At 40.3% G+C, this 14,315-nt stretch overlaps 1 protein-coding gene across 3 annotated transcripts in view; it reads right to left on the bottom strand.

The window, feature by feature from the left end:
- RELN (reelin) overlaps positions 1 to 14,315 on the bottom strand; it is a 1,162,997-nt gene that overhangs the window by 256,929 nt on the left and 891,753 nt on the right. The window lies entirely within an intron of this gene.

Here is a 14,315-nt window from a genome sequence, read left to right as displayed (position 1 = left end):
AGTTTATTCCTCCCTGTCCCTATCCTCCTCTCTATTATTGGTTAGTGTTTTTGTATGATAGAGGTTTTCTGTTATTCCTGTTTTGTCTTTATGTCTGGTTTACCTTTCATTTCTGTACCATGCCTCATGGGTGGGGGAGGGGACAGACCCAGGCCTCTTTACCTTTAAAAGTACCCCATCTCTGCAGTGGAGATGAGATGACATTTTATTGAGCACTGCAGCCACTATTCCATGATGTGGCCAGTTTAGCCTGCTAAAACTAGCGGAAAGTAATTTTTAAGGTCAGTGTTGCTTTATTAAAATAAAAATATACAGTGTGTCATAATATCTGTTAAAATTATGGAAGCACAAAGAATTCTATTATGTTCTTGTGTAAAATACTGAATACATGCATGTCTTTGTAAAAGAGAATATTAAGTAATCACATTCAAGCTTCCAGAACCCTTCAGGGGAAGTATACTGGCACTGCAGTTTGCTTTTACAGTAGAGAATTAGTCATTTGGCAGAGTACCATACAATTTATTGGCCTTACATGAAAGATGCTCAAAGGTTTTGTTATACATGAGGTTCGAAGATCAGACAGTTCTGTCTCTATCAAGTGACATCTTGTGATACGCATAAGCTTTCCTAAAATATTACTGCATAGTACAAGAAACACATTATGCACTACCATTGCAGACACAATGTTCGCACAAATGCCATAGTAAAATATTTACTGGGTATATTGTCTTACCTACAAAGATGAAAAGACCATAATGCTTATAGCTCATGTGGTTATTAATCTGCCAATAATTTATGTGCACACACCTTGCAAGTATTATCTTTAACTCTTGATATCATCTACTCCTATAGGGATTCTTACAGCCCATGTCTGCAGGTGGTGAGTGAAAACAAACACATCTAACAATACTTGGAATACAGTTCCTGAAGACGCCGTGTATATTTTGGCTGTATTAAAGTCTTTCAGTGATTGTGTAAGAATTAAACTGATGAATGAGGAAAAGCAAAAAATATATAGACACAAGGTAAATTGAAAAAGTGTAGGATATTATTTTTTATTAAATGTATGATTGTAACTATATGAATGAAAAAAAAAGTCAGCAATGACAATAAAGTGGTAGTAAAAGTTTGGGCATCCCTAGTCAAAGTTACTGTTATTGTGAATAGTTAAGCAAGTTGAAGAAGAAATGATCGCTAAAAGGTCTAAAGTTAAAAATAATACATTTACATTGTATTTTAGGCCAAAAATATATCTAAATTGTCATTTTTCACATTTTTAACCCCTTAGTGACCAGGCAAAATTTTTCAAATATGACCAGTGACCCTTTATGCTGTAATAACTCTGGAACGCTTCAACGGATCCCACCGATTCTAAGACTGTTTTTCGTGACACATTGTACTTTATGTTAATGGTGACTTTATGCTGATTTTTTCTACATTTATTTATAAAAACATCAGAAATTTGACAATAAATTCTAAAACTTAGCATTTTTCAACATTTGAATGATTATCCCTTTAATCCAGACAGTCATACCTCATAAAATAATTGTTAAATAACATTTCCCTCATGTCTGCTTTAATCAGCACCATTTTAAAATATTCTTTTATTTTTTTAGGATGTTAGAAGTTTTAACCCCTTAACGACCACTGCTATGCCTTTTAACGGTGGCAGTTAAGGGTCCTTATTCTTCAGCACAGCTTTTTAACGACGCTGAAAAATAAGGGTATAGCGCCCCCAGCGTCAGAAAATCTCCAGGGTCTCAGCTATGTGGGGTAACTGAGACCCCAGAAAACATGATTCGGGTCAGTTTTTACCAACCCCGGTGTTGCGATTGCCGTTATTAATGGAATAATGGCGCCCGCAAAAAAGTCAGATTTTACATTTAACCCCTTACCTACAATTGACGTAATATTCCGTCCATGTGACCATGGACCTAATTACCATGGACGGAATATTACGTCATCGCGATCAGCGGCGCCCACGTGGTGAGCGCCGCTGATCGCGGCCGAGTGTCAGCTAATTATCATAGCTGACACCCGGCACAATGTGTCAGGGGCAGTCACGGACCGCCCCCGACACGTTAACCCCTTGCACACCGCGATCAAACGCGATCACGGTGTACCGGGGGTTAAAGGGAAGCATCGGCAGGGAGGGGGCTCCCTCCGTGCTTCCCTGAGCCCCCCCACGGCAGCGCAATGTGCAGCGCTGCTGCGGGGGGGCTCTTTCCCTACAGGCCCCCGGATCCAAGATGGCGACGGGGCCTGCAGGGAGCTGACTTCCTCACTGCCTGCAAAGCGCAGGCATGAGGAAGTCTGCAGCAGTGCCTGTGACAGATCGCTGATCTGTCACAGTGATCTGTGATGTGACAGATCAGCGATCTGTCACAGGACAGTGATGTCCCACCTGGGACAAGGTAATAAAGTAAAAAAAAAAAAAAAAGTGTTAAAAATAATTTTAAAAAAATCGCTAAATAAATTAGTAAAAAAAAAAAATATATTCCCCAATAAATCCATTTTTTCAAAATAAAAAAAACAAAAACAATAAAAGTACACATATTTGGTATCACCGCGTCCGTAATGACCTGCCCTATAAAACTGTCCCATTAGTTAACCCCTTTAGCGAACCCCTTAAAAAATAAAAATAAAAAACGAAGCAAAAAATAATGATTTATTATCATACTACCGAACAAAAAGTGCAATAACGCGCGATCAAAAAGACGCATATAAGTATGCATGGTACCGCTGAAAACGTCATCTTGTCCCGCAAAAAACAAGCTGCCATACAGCATCATCCGCAAAAAAATAAAAAAGTTATAGCTCGCAGAATAAAGCGATACAAAAATAATTATTTTTTATATAAAATTGTTTTCATTGCAAAAAACCGACAAAACATAAAAAACGACCTAAATGAGGTATTGCTGTAACCGTACTGACCTGAAGAATAAAAACGCGTTATCAATTTTACCGCACACGGAACGGTGTAAACGCACCCCCCAAAAGAAATTCATGAAACGCTGGTTTTTGTTCATTCTGCGTCCCAAAAATCGGAATAAAAAGCGATCAAAAAATGTCACGTGCCCGAAAATGGTACCAATAAAAATGTCAACTCATCCCGCAAAAAATAAGACCTCACATGACTCGGTGGGTCAAAATACGGAAAAATTATAGCTCACAATATGTGGTGATGCAAAAACTATTTTTACAATAAAAAGCGTCTTTTAGCGTGCGACAGCCGCCAAACATAAAAACCGCCATAAATCGTAAATCAAACCCCCCGTTATCACCCCCTTAGTTAGGGAAAAATAATAAAACTAAAAGAAAATGTATTTATTTCCATTTTCCCGCTAGGGTTAGGGTTAGGTTAGGGTTAGGGCTAGGGTTAGGGTTAGGGTTACGGCTAGGGTTAGGGCTAGGGTTAGGGTTAGGGCTAGGGTTAGGGCTAGGGCTCAGATTAGGGTTAGGGGTGTGTTGAGGTTAGGGTTGGAGTTATAATTGGGGGTTTCCACTGTTTGGGCACATCAGGTGCTCTCCAAAGGCAACATGGCGTCTGATCTCAATTCCAGCCAATTCTGCGTTGAAAAAGTCAAATGGTGCTCCTTCCCTTCCAAGCTCTGCCATGTGCCCAAACAGTGTTTTACCCCCACATGTAGGGTATCAGCCTACTCAGGACAAATTACAAAACAACTTTTGGGGTCCAATTTCTCCTGTTACCCTTAGGAAAATAAAAAATTGGGGGCAAAAATATAATTTTGCGGAAAAAAATGTTTTTTTTATTTTCACGCCCAGGCGTTATAAACTTCTGTGAAGCACTTGGGGGTTCAAAGTGCTCTCCACACATCTAGATAAGCTCCGTGGGGGGTCTAGTTTCCAAAATGGGGTCACTTGTGGGGAGTTTCAATAGTTTAGGTACATCAGGGGCTCTCCAAACGCACATGACACCCGCAGACCAATCCATCAAAGTCTGCATTCCAAAACGTCACTACTTCCCTTCCGAGCCCCGATGTGTGCCCATACAGTAGTTTTCTCCCACATATGAGGTATCAGCGTACTCAGGACAAATTGGACAACAACTTTTGGGGTCCAATTTCTCCTGTTACCCTTGGGAAAATAAAAAAATGGGGACTAAAAGATCATGTTTGTGGAAAAAATACGATTTTTTTATTTTCACGCCCGGACGTTATAAACTTCAGTGAAGCACTGGGGGGTTCAAAGTGCTCACCACACATCTAGATAAGTTCCTTGGGGGGTCTAGTTTCCAAAATGGTGTCATTTGTGGGGGGTTTCTACTGTTTTGGTACATCAGGGGCTTTCCTAACGCGACATGGTGTCCGATCTCAATTCCAGCCAAAAACGTCAAATGGCGCTGCTTCCCTTCCGAGCTCTGCCATGCGCCCAAATAGAGGTTTACACCCACATGTGGGGTATCAGCGTACGCAGGATAAATTGCACAATATCTTTTAGGGTCCTGTTACTTTTGGAAAAATAAGAATTGAGGGTGAAAAGATCATTTTTGTGGAAAAAATATGATTTTTTAATTGTACTGCTGTACGTTATAAACTTCTGTGAAGCCCTTGGGGGTTCAAAGTTCTCACCACATATCTAGATAAGTTCCTTGAGGGGTCTAGTTTCCAAAATGGGGTCACTTGGGGGGTTTCCACTGTTTAGGTACATCAGGGGCTCTCCAAACGCGACATGGCGTCCGATCTGAATTCCAGCCAATTTTGCATTGAAAAAGTCAAACGGCGCTCCTTCCCTACTGAGGTCTGCCATGCGCCGAAACAGTGGTTCCCCCCCACATATCAGGTATCAGCGTACTCAGGACAAATTGCACAATAACTTTTGCAGTCCAATTTCTCCTGTTACCCTTGGTAAAATAAAGAAAATTGAACCTGAAGTATTTTTTTTGTGAAAAAAAGTTAAATGTTCATTTTTTTTTTAATATTCAAAAAATTCCTGTGACGCACCTAAAGGGTTAATAAACTTCTTGAATGTGGTTTTAAGCACCTTAAGGGGTGCAGTTTTTAGAATGGTGTCACTTTTGGGTATTTTCTATCATATAGACCCCTCAAAGTGGCTTCAAATGTGAAGTGGTCCCTAAAAATAAAATGGTGTTGCAAAAATGAGAAATCGCTGGTCAATTTTTAACCCTTATAACTTCCTAACAAAAAAAAATTTTGGTTCCAAAATTGTGCTGATGTAAAGTAAACATGTGGGAAATGTTATGTATTAAGTTTTTTGTGTGCCGTATCGCTGTGATTTAAGGGCATAAAAATTCAAAGTTGGAAAATTGCGAAATTTTCAAAATTTTCGCCAAATTTCCGTTTTTTTCACAAGTAAACGCAAGTTATTTGAATGCAATTTTACCACTAACATGAAGTACAATATGTCACGAGAAAACAATGTCAGAATCACCGGGATCCATGAAAGCGTTCCAGAGTTATGACCTCATAAAGGTACAGTGGTCAGAATTGTAAAAATTGGCCCGGGAGTTAACGTGCAAACCACCCTTGGTAGTGAAGGGGTTAATATCTCTCTCCTCTGATGTGTACCTCTGGTGTCCCTGGACCCTTGATGTCTCCCGGCTGTCAGCGTCTTCTTCTGGGAAGAAAATGGTGGGTGCATGCGCAGTGTGTTATGAATGAGTCACCGGAGGAGGAGAAAACAAAAATACAAGCTAAGTCCAGAAAACCAGAGAGGTTGGTAGCTATCGGATTGCAGAGCCCTGATTAGAGTTGAGCGATACCGTCCGATACTTCAAAGTATCGGATCGGAATGGATCGGCCGATCTTAAAAAAAAGTATCGGTATCGCCGATTCCGATACCGGAAGTCCCATTCAAGTCTATGGGACTTCCGGTATCGGAATAAGAAAAATCCTGTTTTTCCCTTGTACAGCCTCTCTGGGGTCTGTACGGGCCTTTCGGGGGGCTGTGCCGGCCTGCCAGGGGGTCTGTGCAGGCTCCGGTGGTCTGTGCCGGCCTGCCGGGGGGGCTGTGCCGGCCTGCCAGGGGGGCTGTGCAGGCTCCGGTGGGCTGTGCCGGCCTGCCGGGGGGCTGTGCCGGCCTGCCGGGGGGCTGTGCAGGCTCCGGGGGGCTGTGCCGGCCTGCCGGGGGGCTGTGCAGGCTTCGGGGGGTCTGTGCAGGCATCGTCCGATGGGACTACAAGTCCCATCGGGCGATGCCTGCTACCATGACAGTGATTGACACATTAGCCAATGATGGGACAGTAGTAGTCCCATCATCTGGCTAATGTGTTGAATGTAAAAAAAAATAAAAAAAAAAATTACATGCTACATACATACAACATGCATACTACATACATGCTACATTCATACTACATACTACATACATGCTACATTCATACTACATATATACTACATGCAACATACATACTACATATATACTACATGCATGCAACATACATACTACATATATACTACATGCATGCAACATGCATACTACATATATACTACATGCTACATACATACTACATATATGCTACATACATACTACATATATACTACATGCATGCTACATACATACTACATACATACTACATATATGCTACATACATACTACATGCTACATACATACTACATATATACTACATGCATGCTACATACATACTACATGCTACATACTGTACATACTACATATATACTACATACATACATACTACATACATACTACATACATACTACATGCTACATACATACTACATATATACTACATGCATGCTACATACATACTACATGCTACATACATACTACATATATACTACATGCATGCTACATACATACTACATGCTACATACATACTACATATATACTACATGCTACATACATACTGCATGCTACATGCATGCTACATACATACTACATACATACTACATGCTACATACATACCACATATATACTACATACATACTACATACAATACATTCATACAATACATACATAGACATACAGTACATATAACATAGAGTAACATACTTATCAATACTTGTCACATTGTTCCCCGAAGCCATTGTCTTTTACGGAATAAATATTAACATAACAAACCACAAAAATACTCACCCACGATCCGAAGCAGTCCACGAGTGTGTCCCACGACGATCTTGGGTAGAGAACTGCAGCATCAGCTGTTGCTGCCATTCTCTACGGGCTGCAGGAATCCAATGACGGAAGGTAGGTATCCTTCCGCACTGTATTCCTCCGCCACTTAAAAAAAAAAAAAGTCCCTAGTCTCACTTTATGCCATTGCTGCGTGCGAATTTCCCACACAGCAATGGCATAAAGTGAGACTAGGGACTTTTTTTTTTTTTAAGTGGCGGAGGAATACAGTGCGGAAGGATACCTACCTTCCGTCATTGGATTCCTGCAGCCCGTAGAGAACGGCAGCAACAGCTGATGCTGCAGTTCTCTACCCAAGATCGTCGTGGGACACACTCGTGGACTGCTTCGGATCGTGGGTGAGTATTTTTGTGGTTTGTTATGTTAATATTTATTCCGTAAAAGACAATGGCTTTGGGGAACAATGTGACAAGTATTGGTAAGTATGTTACTCTATGTTATATGTACTGTATGTCTATGTATGTATTGTATGAATGTATTGTATGTAGTATGTATGTAGTATATATGTGGTATGTATGTAGCATGTAGTATGTATGTAGTATGTATGTAGCATGCATGTAGCATGCAGTATGTATGTAGCATGCATGTAGTATATATGTAGTATGTATGTAGCATGTAGTATGTATATAGCATGCATGTAGTATATATGTAGTATGTATGTAGCATGTAGTATGTATGTAGCATGCATGTAGTATGTATGTAGTATGTATGTAGTATATATGTAGTATGTATGTAGCATGTAGTATGTATGTAGCATGCATGTAGTATATATGTAGTATGTATGTAGCATGTAGTATGTATGTAGCATGCATGTAGTATGTATGTAGTATATATGTAGTATGTATGTAGCATGTAGTATGTATGTAGCATGCATGTAGTATATATGTAGTATGTATGTAGCATGTAGTATGTATGTAGCATGCATGTAGTATGTATGTAGTATGTATGTAGTATATATGTAGCATGCATGTAGCATGTAGTATGTATGTAGCATGCATGTAGTATATATGTAGTATGTATGTAGCATGTAGTATGTATGTAGCATGCATGTAGTATATATGTAGTATGTATGTAGTATATATGTAGTATGTATGTAGCATGTAGTATGTATGTAGCATGCATGTAGTATATATGTAGTATGTATGTAGCATGTAGTATGTATGTAGCATGCATGTAGTATGTATGTAGTATGTATGTAGCATGTAGTATGTATGTAGCATGCATGTAGTATATATGTAGTATGTATGTAGCATGTAGTATGTATGTAGCATGCATGTAGTATGTATGTAGTATGTATGTAGTATATATGTAGTATGTATGTAGCATGTAGTATGTATGTAGCATGCATGTAGTATATATGTAGTATGTATGTAGCATGTAGTATGTATGTAGCATGCATGTAGTATGTATGTAGTATGTATGTAGTATATATGTAGCATGCATGTAGCATGTAGTATGTATGTAGCATGCATGTAGTATATATGTAGTATGTATGTAGCATGTAGTATGTATGTAGCATGCATGTAGTATATATGTAGTATGTATGTAGTATATATGTAGTATGTATGTAGCATGTAGTATGTATGTAGCATGCATGTAGTATATATGTAGTATGTATGTAGCATGTAGTATGTATGTAGCATGCATGTAGTATGTATGTAGTATGTATGTAGCATGTAGTATGTATGTAGCATGCATGTAGTATATATGTAGTATGTATGTAGCATGTAGTATGTATGTAGCATGCATGTAGTATGTATGTAGTATGTATGTAGTATATATGTAGTATGTATGTAGCATGTAGTATGTATGTAGCATGCATGTAGTATATATGTAGTATGTATGTAGCATGTAGTATGTATGTAGCATGTAGTATGTATGTAGCATGCATGTAGTATATATGTAGTATGTATGTAGTATGTATGTAGTATATATGTGTTATGTATGTAGTATGTATGTAGTATATATGTGGTATGTATGTAGTATGTATGTAGTATGTATGTAGTATGTATGTAGCATGTAGTATGTATGTAGCATGCATGTAGTATGTATGTAGTATTTTTTTTTTTTTTTTTTTAAACATTTAACACATTAGCCGGATGATGGGACTACTACTGTCCCATCATTGGCTAATGTGTCAATCACTGTCATGGTAGAAGGCATCGCCAGATGGGACTTGTAGTCCCATCGGACGATGCTTGCACAGCCCCCCGGACATCAGCACAGCCCCCCGGCAGGCCGGCACAGCCCCCCGGCAGGCCGGTACAGACCCCCACAGGGTGCACAGACCACCGGCAGGCCGGCACAGCCCCCTGGCAGGTCGGTACAGACCCCGGGCAGTCCACACAGCCCCCCGGCAGGCTGGCACAGCCCCCCAGCAGGCCGGCAGAGACCCCCGGAAGGCCCGAAATGACGGCGCATCATGATGCGCACACACCGCGCATCATGATGACGTCAGGCTGTCAATCAACTTTGAACTTCCGATTCCGATGCCGACTTCCGATATTGAAAAAATATCGGAAGTCGGTATCGGAATTCCGATACAGCAAGTATCGGCCGATACCCGATACTTGCGGTATCGGAATGCTCAACACTAGCCCTGATCCTATACACCACAACTAACAGTAGCCGTGGGAGGTTCCTACGGTGCCCTAGACCCCTCGTCACAGCCGGAGAACTACATAAGCCTAAAGAAGGAAAGGGGAAATCTAAACTGCCCCAGAGCAGACCCCAAAGCAATAGACAGCCCCCAACATGTATTGTCGGTGAAAAACAGATGAAAACACAAACAGACAGAAAGACAGGCTGAGCAAACGATGGGGCCCAACTAACTAGATAGGACAGGACAGAAAAGATGCTGGCTGCAATCTGCAAAAAACCCTACCAAAAATGTCCCAACCGTCTGATAGGGAAAAAGGCCCTGAAGTCGCTAGACTTCAAAATCACTATATCAGCACTCAGGTATATTCTGAAAACAGAGCAAAGAGATCAACTGATCAGAGACAAAAATGGAATTCAGCCAGTCCCAACCAGGACTGGCTGAACACAAACACTAAGCAAACCAGACAAAATCTCATGGAACAACAACAGGGCAAAAACTTAGCTTTTAGTAGACAGGAACCAAGCTGGATGCAAGAGCTCAGAGCAGAAAGGATCACCAGCAGCCCTGCAGGGCGTCAGCTGCCTTATATCCACTCAGAAATTCCAGATGTCCAATCACACTCCGCCTGTTCAGATGACAGGTTCTTCCCATCCCAATCAATTTCACTACCTCTCTTCACCAGCTTCTTGAATGTGTTTTTTTGCATCTTGAAGGGAGCAGTGTTGTGAGTTCATTCTCTGGTTCACCAGTTGTGAGTTCTCCTTCCAGACTCCCTCTGGTGGTAACAGGAGGTAGAGAGGCTGATTTGATCGGTGGAAATCTGCCACCTGAGAATGAGGATGACGATTGGATCTCAGGAGTCTCAGATTGGATTTAAGACAGCCGACGCTCTATTCAGTTGCTGGTGATTCCTTCTGGCTTGTCAGCTCTTGGTTTTCAGCTCTGTTCCAGTCATCTAAAGCTAAGTTTTTCTGCTAATGTTCACACTTGACTTTGTTGGTCTATTCAGTTTTTTGGTGTGGTCAGCCAGCCCCTGCTGGGGGCTGTGCTGAATTTCCACTCTTATTTACCAGTATTTTGCCAATTGGCTTTTTGTCCCTTACTAGTTCGGTCTCTTTTTGCTCTGTCTCAGAATATTTCAGAGTGATGATATAGTGGGAGAAGTCTAGTGACTTCAGGGTTAATTTTGCTATCAGAAGTGTTGGACATGACTTTTGTAGGGTTTTTTGCAGGTTGCAGACAGTGTCTTTCCTTTCCTTTCCTGTCAAGTAAGTTTGGGCCCCATCATTTGCTCAGCCTATTTTCCTGCCTGTGATTGTGCCTTCATCTTGTTTCACCGTCAATACATGTGTGGGGGCTATCTATTCCTTTGGGGTCTGCTCTGGGGCAGTTAGTTTTCCCTTTTCTTGCTTTAGGCTTATTTAGTCATCCGGACGTGACAAGGCGTCTAGGAACATCGTAGGCACTCTCCACGGCTACTGCTAGTTGTGTTGTAAGATCAGGGATCTGCAATCTGCATAGTTACCAACCTATCTGGTTTTCTGTGACTTAGCTTGTTGTGCTTTTTTCTCCTCGGTGACCCATTCATAACAGAGCAGTTTTTAAAATTGTGTCACTTTTGGGTATTTTCTGTTTTTTAGACCCCTCAAACGCACTTCAAATGTGAGGTGGTCCCTAAAAAAATGGTTTTGTAAATTTTGTTAGAAAAATGAGAAATTGCTGGTCAACTTTTAACCCTTAAAATGTCCTAAGAAACAAAATTTTGTTCCCAAAATTGTGCTGATGTAAAGTTGAATTGTGGGAAATTATATTTATTTACGATTTTGTGTGACAACACTCTCTTATTTAAGGGTACAAAAATTAAAAGATTGAAAATTGTAAAATTTTCAAAATTTTTGCCAAATTTCCAATTTTTTTTTATAAATAAATGCACATTATATCGAAGAAATTTTACCACTACCATGAAGTACAATATGTCAGGAAAAAACAATCTCAGAATTTAGTGGGATATGTTGAAGCGTTACAGAGCTATAATTCATAAAGTGACGTGGTCAGAATTGTAAAAATTGGCTTGGTCATTTAGTACCAAATTGCCTCTACCATTAAGGGATTAAAATTGTAGCAGTATTTTTTCATTTTTTTTCAAGGAAATCTACAAAACTTATTTTATTAGGGACCTATTAAGCTTTGAAGTGACTTTAGTGTACCTATATGTTGCAAAATCCCCAAAAGTGAGACCATTTTAAAAACAGCACACTTCAACGTATTCAAAACTGCTGTCAGGTAGTTTATTAACCATTCAGGTGCTTTTCAGGAATTAATACAAAGTGGCATGACAAGAAGAAAAAAAATATTTTTACCACCTAAAGGTTGCCAACTTTTGAATAGGCTACTATAATCAGCAGACTCTAAAGCTGTTATCCTTAACACCTGCTGCTGATTGATTCATTCTGCCTCCCAAAGATTGCAGTAAGGCTCGACACACATTTATCCTGCAATTTACACTGAGCGCTTACACTGGGGTTTCCGTGTAAAACTTTGAAATACATGATTCAGACGGAACCCCCAAAGGAAGATTTCCTAAAATGAGACAGATGAAGACACTGTGGACTCCGTCTAGCCTATGATCCAGCGATGTCCGTCCTTATAAGCGTGCAAAAACATGTGGATGGCCACAGTTTTGTGCACTTCTGAAAAGAAGCACGCCACTGAACAAAGGCTAGACGGAGTCCAGAGTAACTCTGCTGCCACATTTTAATAAATTGACCCACTGGGGGTTTCACCTAAATCAAATCATTTGGAGATTTAAATAGAAACCCCAAAGTAAGTGCTCAGTGTAGAGCACTGGATAAATGTGACCCAAAATGTTATGTAAAATGTTCCCAAAAAAAGATTCAAATCAATCCAAAAAAAGCAAGTTCCCTCTCAGGTCTGTTATCTCTCAATGGAAATACAGAGGGCTTCCATGTTACTGGTAGTACAAAGGCTCTTTAAAATCAAAATGGCTCCTTGCACCCCCAAAAAAATCCAGCTAATTCTGCACTCCCAAGTCCAATTCCCCCCTCCCATCTGAGCCCCAGTTTGCCTTAACCAAATTTAGTGTCAACATGTTTGGAATTGCTGTAGCGATGAGAGCCCGCCTAATTTACGGGTGCGTATCTCCAAAAGCACAAGCTGGGCAAAAACATACTAGGCACTACAATGACAGTTTGCAATTTTCACTCAGCAACATCCACTGCTGCTTGTTTCTGAAAAACACCCATGGAATCAAAATTGTAACTACAACTGTAGATAAATTCCCAACAGTCTATTATTTCCAAAATGGGGTCACTTGGGGGGGGATTTTGCGCTTCTAGCACTTAGAGGCTCTGTATATGGAGTCCGCAAACTATTTAGGAAAATCTGTGCTCCAGGAGGCAGATAAAGCTCCGTCCCTCCCGAGTATCGCCAAATGGCTAAGCTGTACTGTACAGCCACATATTAGGTATTTCTACATTCAGCAGAAATTGTGGGATAAATTTTGGTGCACTTTTCACCCATTTTCCCATATGAAAATGTAAAATCAAGGGCTAAAACTAAATTTTGGTGGTAAAAATGTAATGATTTTTTCTTCACTGCCAATGGTATAAAATTTTGTGATACACCTGTGGTGTCAAAATGATCACTGCACCCCTAGGTGAATTCATTGAGAGGTGTAGTTTGTAAAATGAGGTCACTTATGTGGGGGTGCTGCTGTTCTGACACCTCTGGGGTTGTGCCAATGTGACATGGCACCATCATACCACCATTCCAGCAAAATCTGAACTCCAATATTTTGCTTCTTCAATTCTGAGCTTTTCACTGAGCCTCAAAAGTAGAATTTGACTACATATGGGGTATCAGTGTACTTAGGAGAAATTGCACTACAAATTTTGGGGTCCATTTTCTCCTGCTATTCTTGTGTAATTGAAAACATTTTTGTTACTCCTTCCGGTATGAATCCTGCCATATTCCAAAACCATAGTTTTCCCCTACATACATATAGGATATCTGAGTACACAGTAGAAGTTGCAAAACATATTTTGGGGTCCATTTTCTCTTGTTACTCTTGTGAAAATAAAAATTTGGGGGCTAAAAGAAATTTTTGTGGGAAAAAAACTTCTGTGAAGCACCTGAGGGTTCAAGGTGCAGTACATATCTAAATATATTCCTTGAGGGGTCTAGTTTCCAAAATGGGGTAACTTGTCGTGGGTTTCCAAGGTTTAGACACCTCGTGGGCTCTCCAAACACGACATGGTGTCCACTAATGATTCCAGCCAATTTTGTGCTCCAGAAGTCCAGTGGCGCTTCTTCACTTCTGAGCCCTGCCATGCACCCAAACAGTAGTTTTCCCCAACATATGGGGTGTCTGCCTATTCAGGAGAAATTGAACAACATATTTTGTCTTTGGCAGTGAAAGGGTTAATTTTAGGCCTTTTAGAGATCATTTCATCTTCAACTTGCTTAACTGTTCACAATAACAATAATTGTGACCTGGGGTGCCCAAACTTTTACATGCCACTGTATGCCCTATAAAACACTAACTCAATAATCCAACTCTTCTG

The sequence above is a fragment of the Dendrobates tinctorius genome, unplaced genomic scaffold (assembly GCF_039654945.1).
Source record: "Dendrobates tinctorius isolate UK_male_01 unplaced genomic scaffold, ASM3965494v1 ptg000035l, whole genome shotgun sequence".
Lineage (NCBI taxonomy): Eukaryota > Metazoa > Chordata > Amphibia > Anura > Dendrobatidae > Dendrobates > Dendrobates tinctorius.
This window is presented reverse-complemented; position numbering and strand designations above follow the sequence as displayed.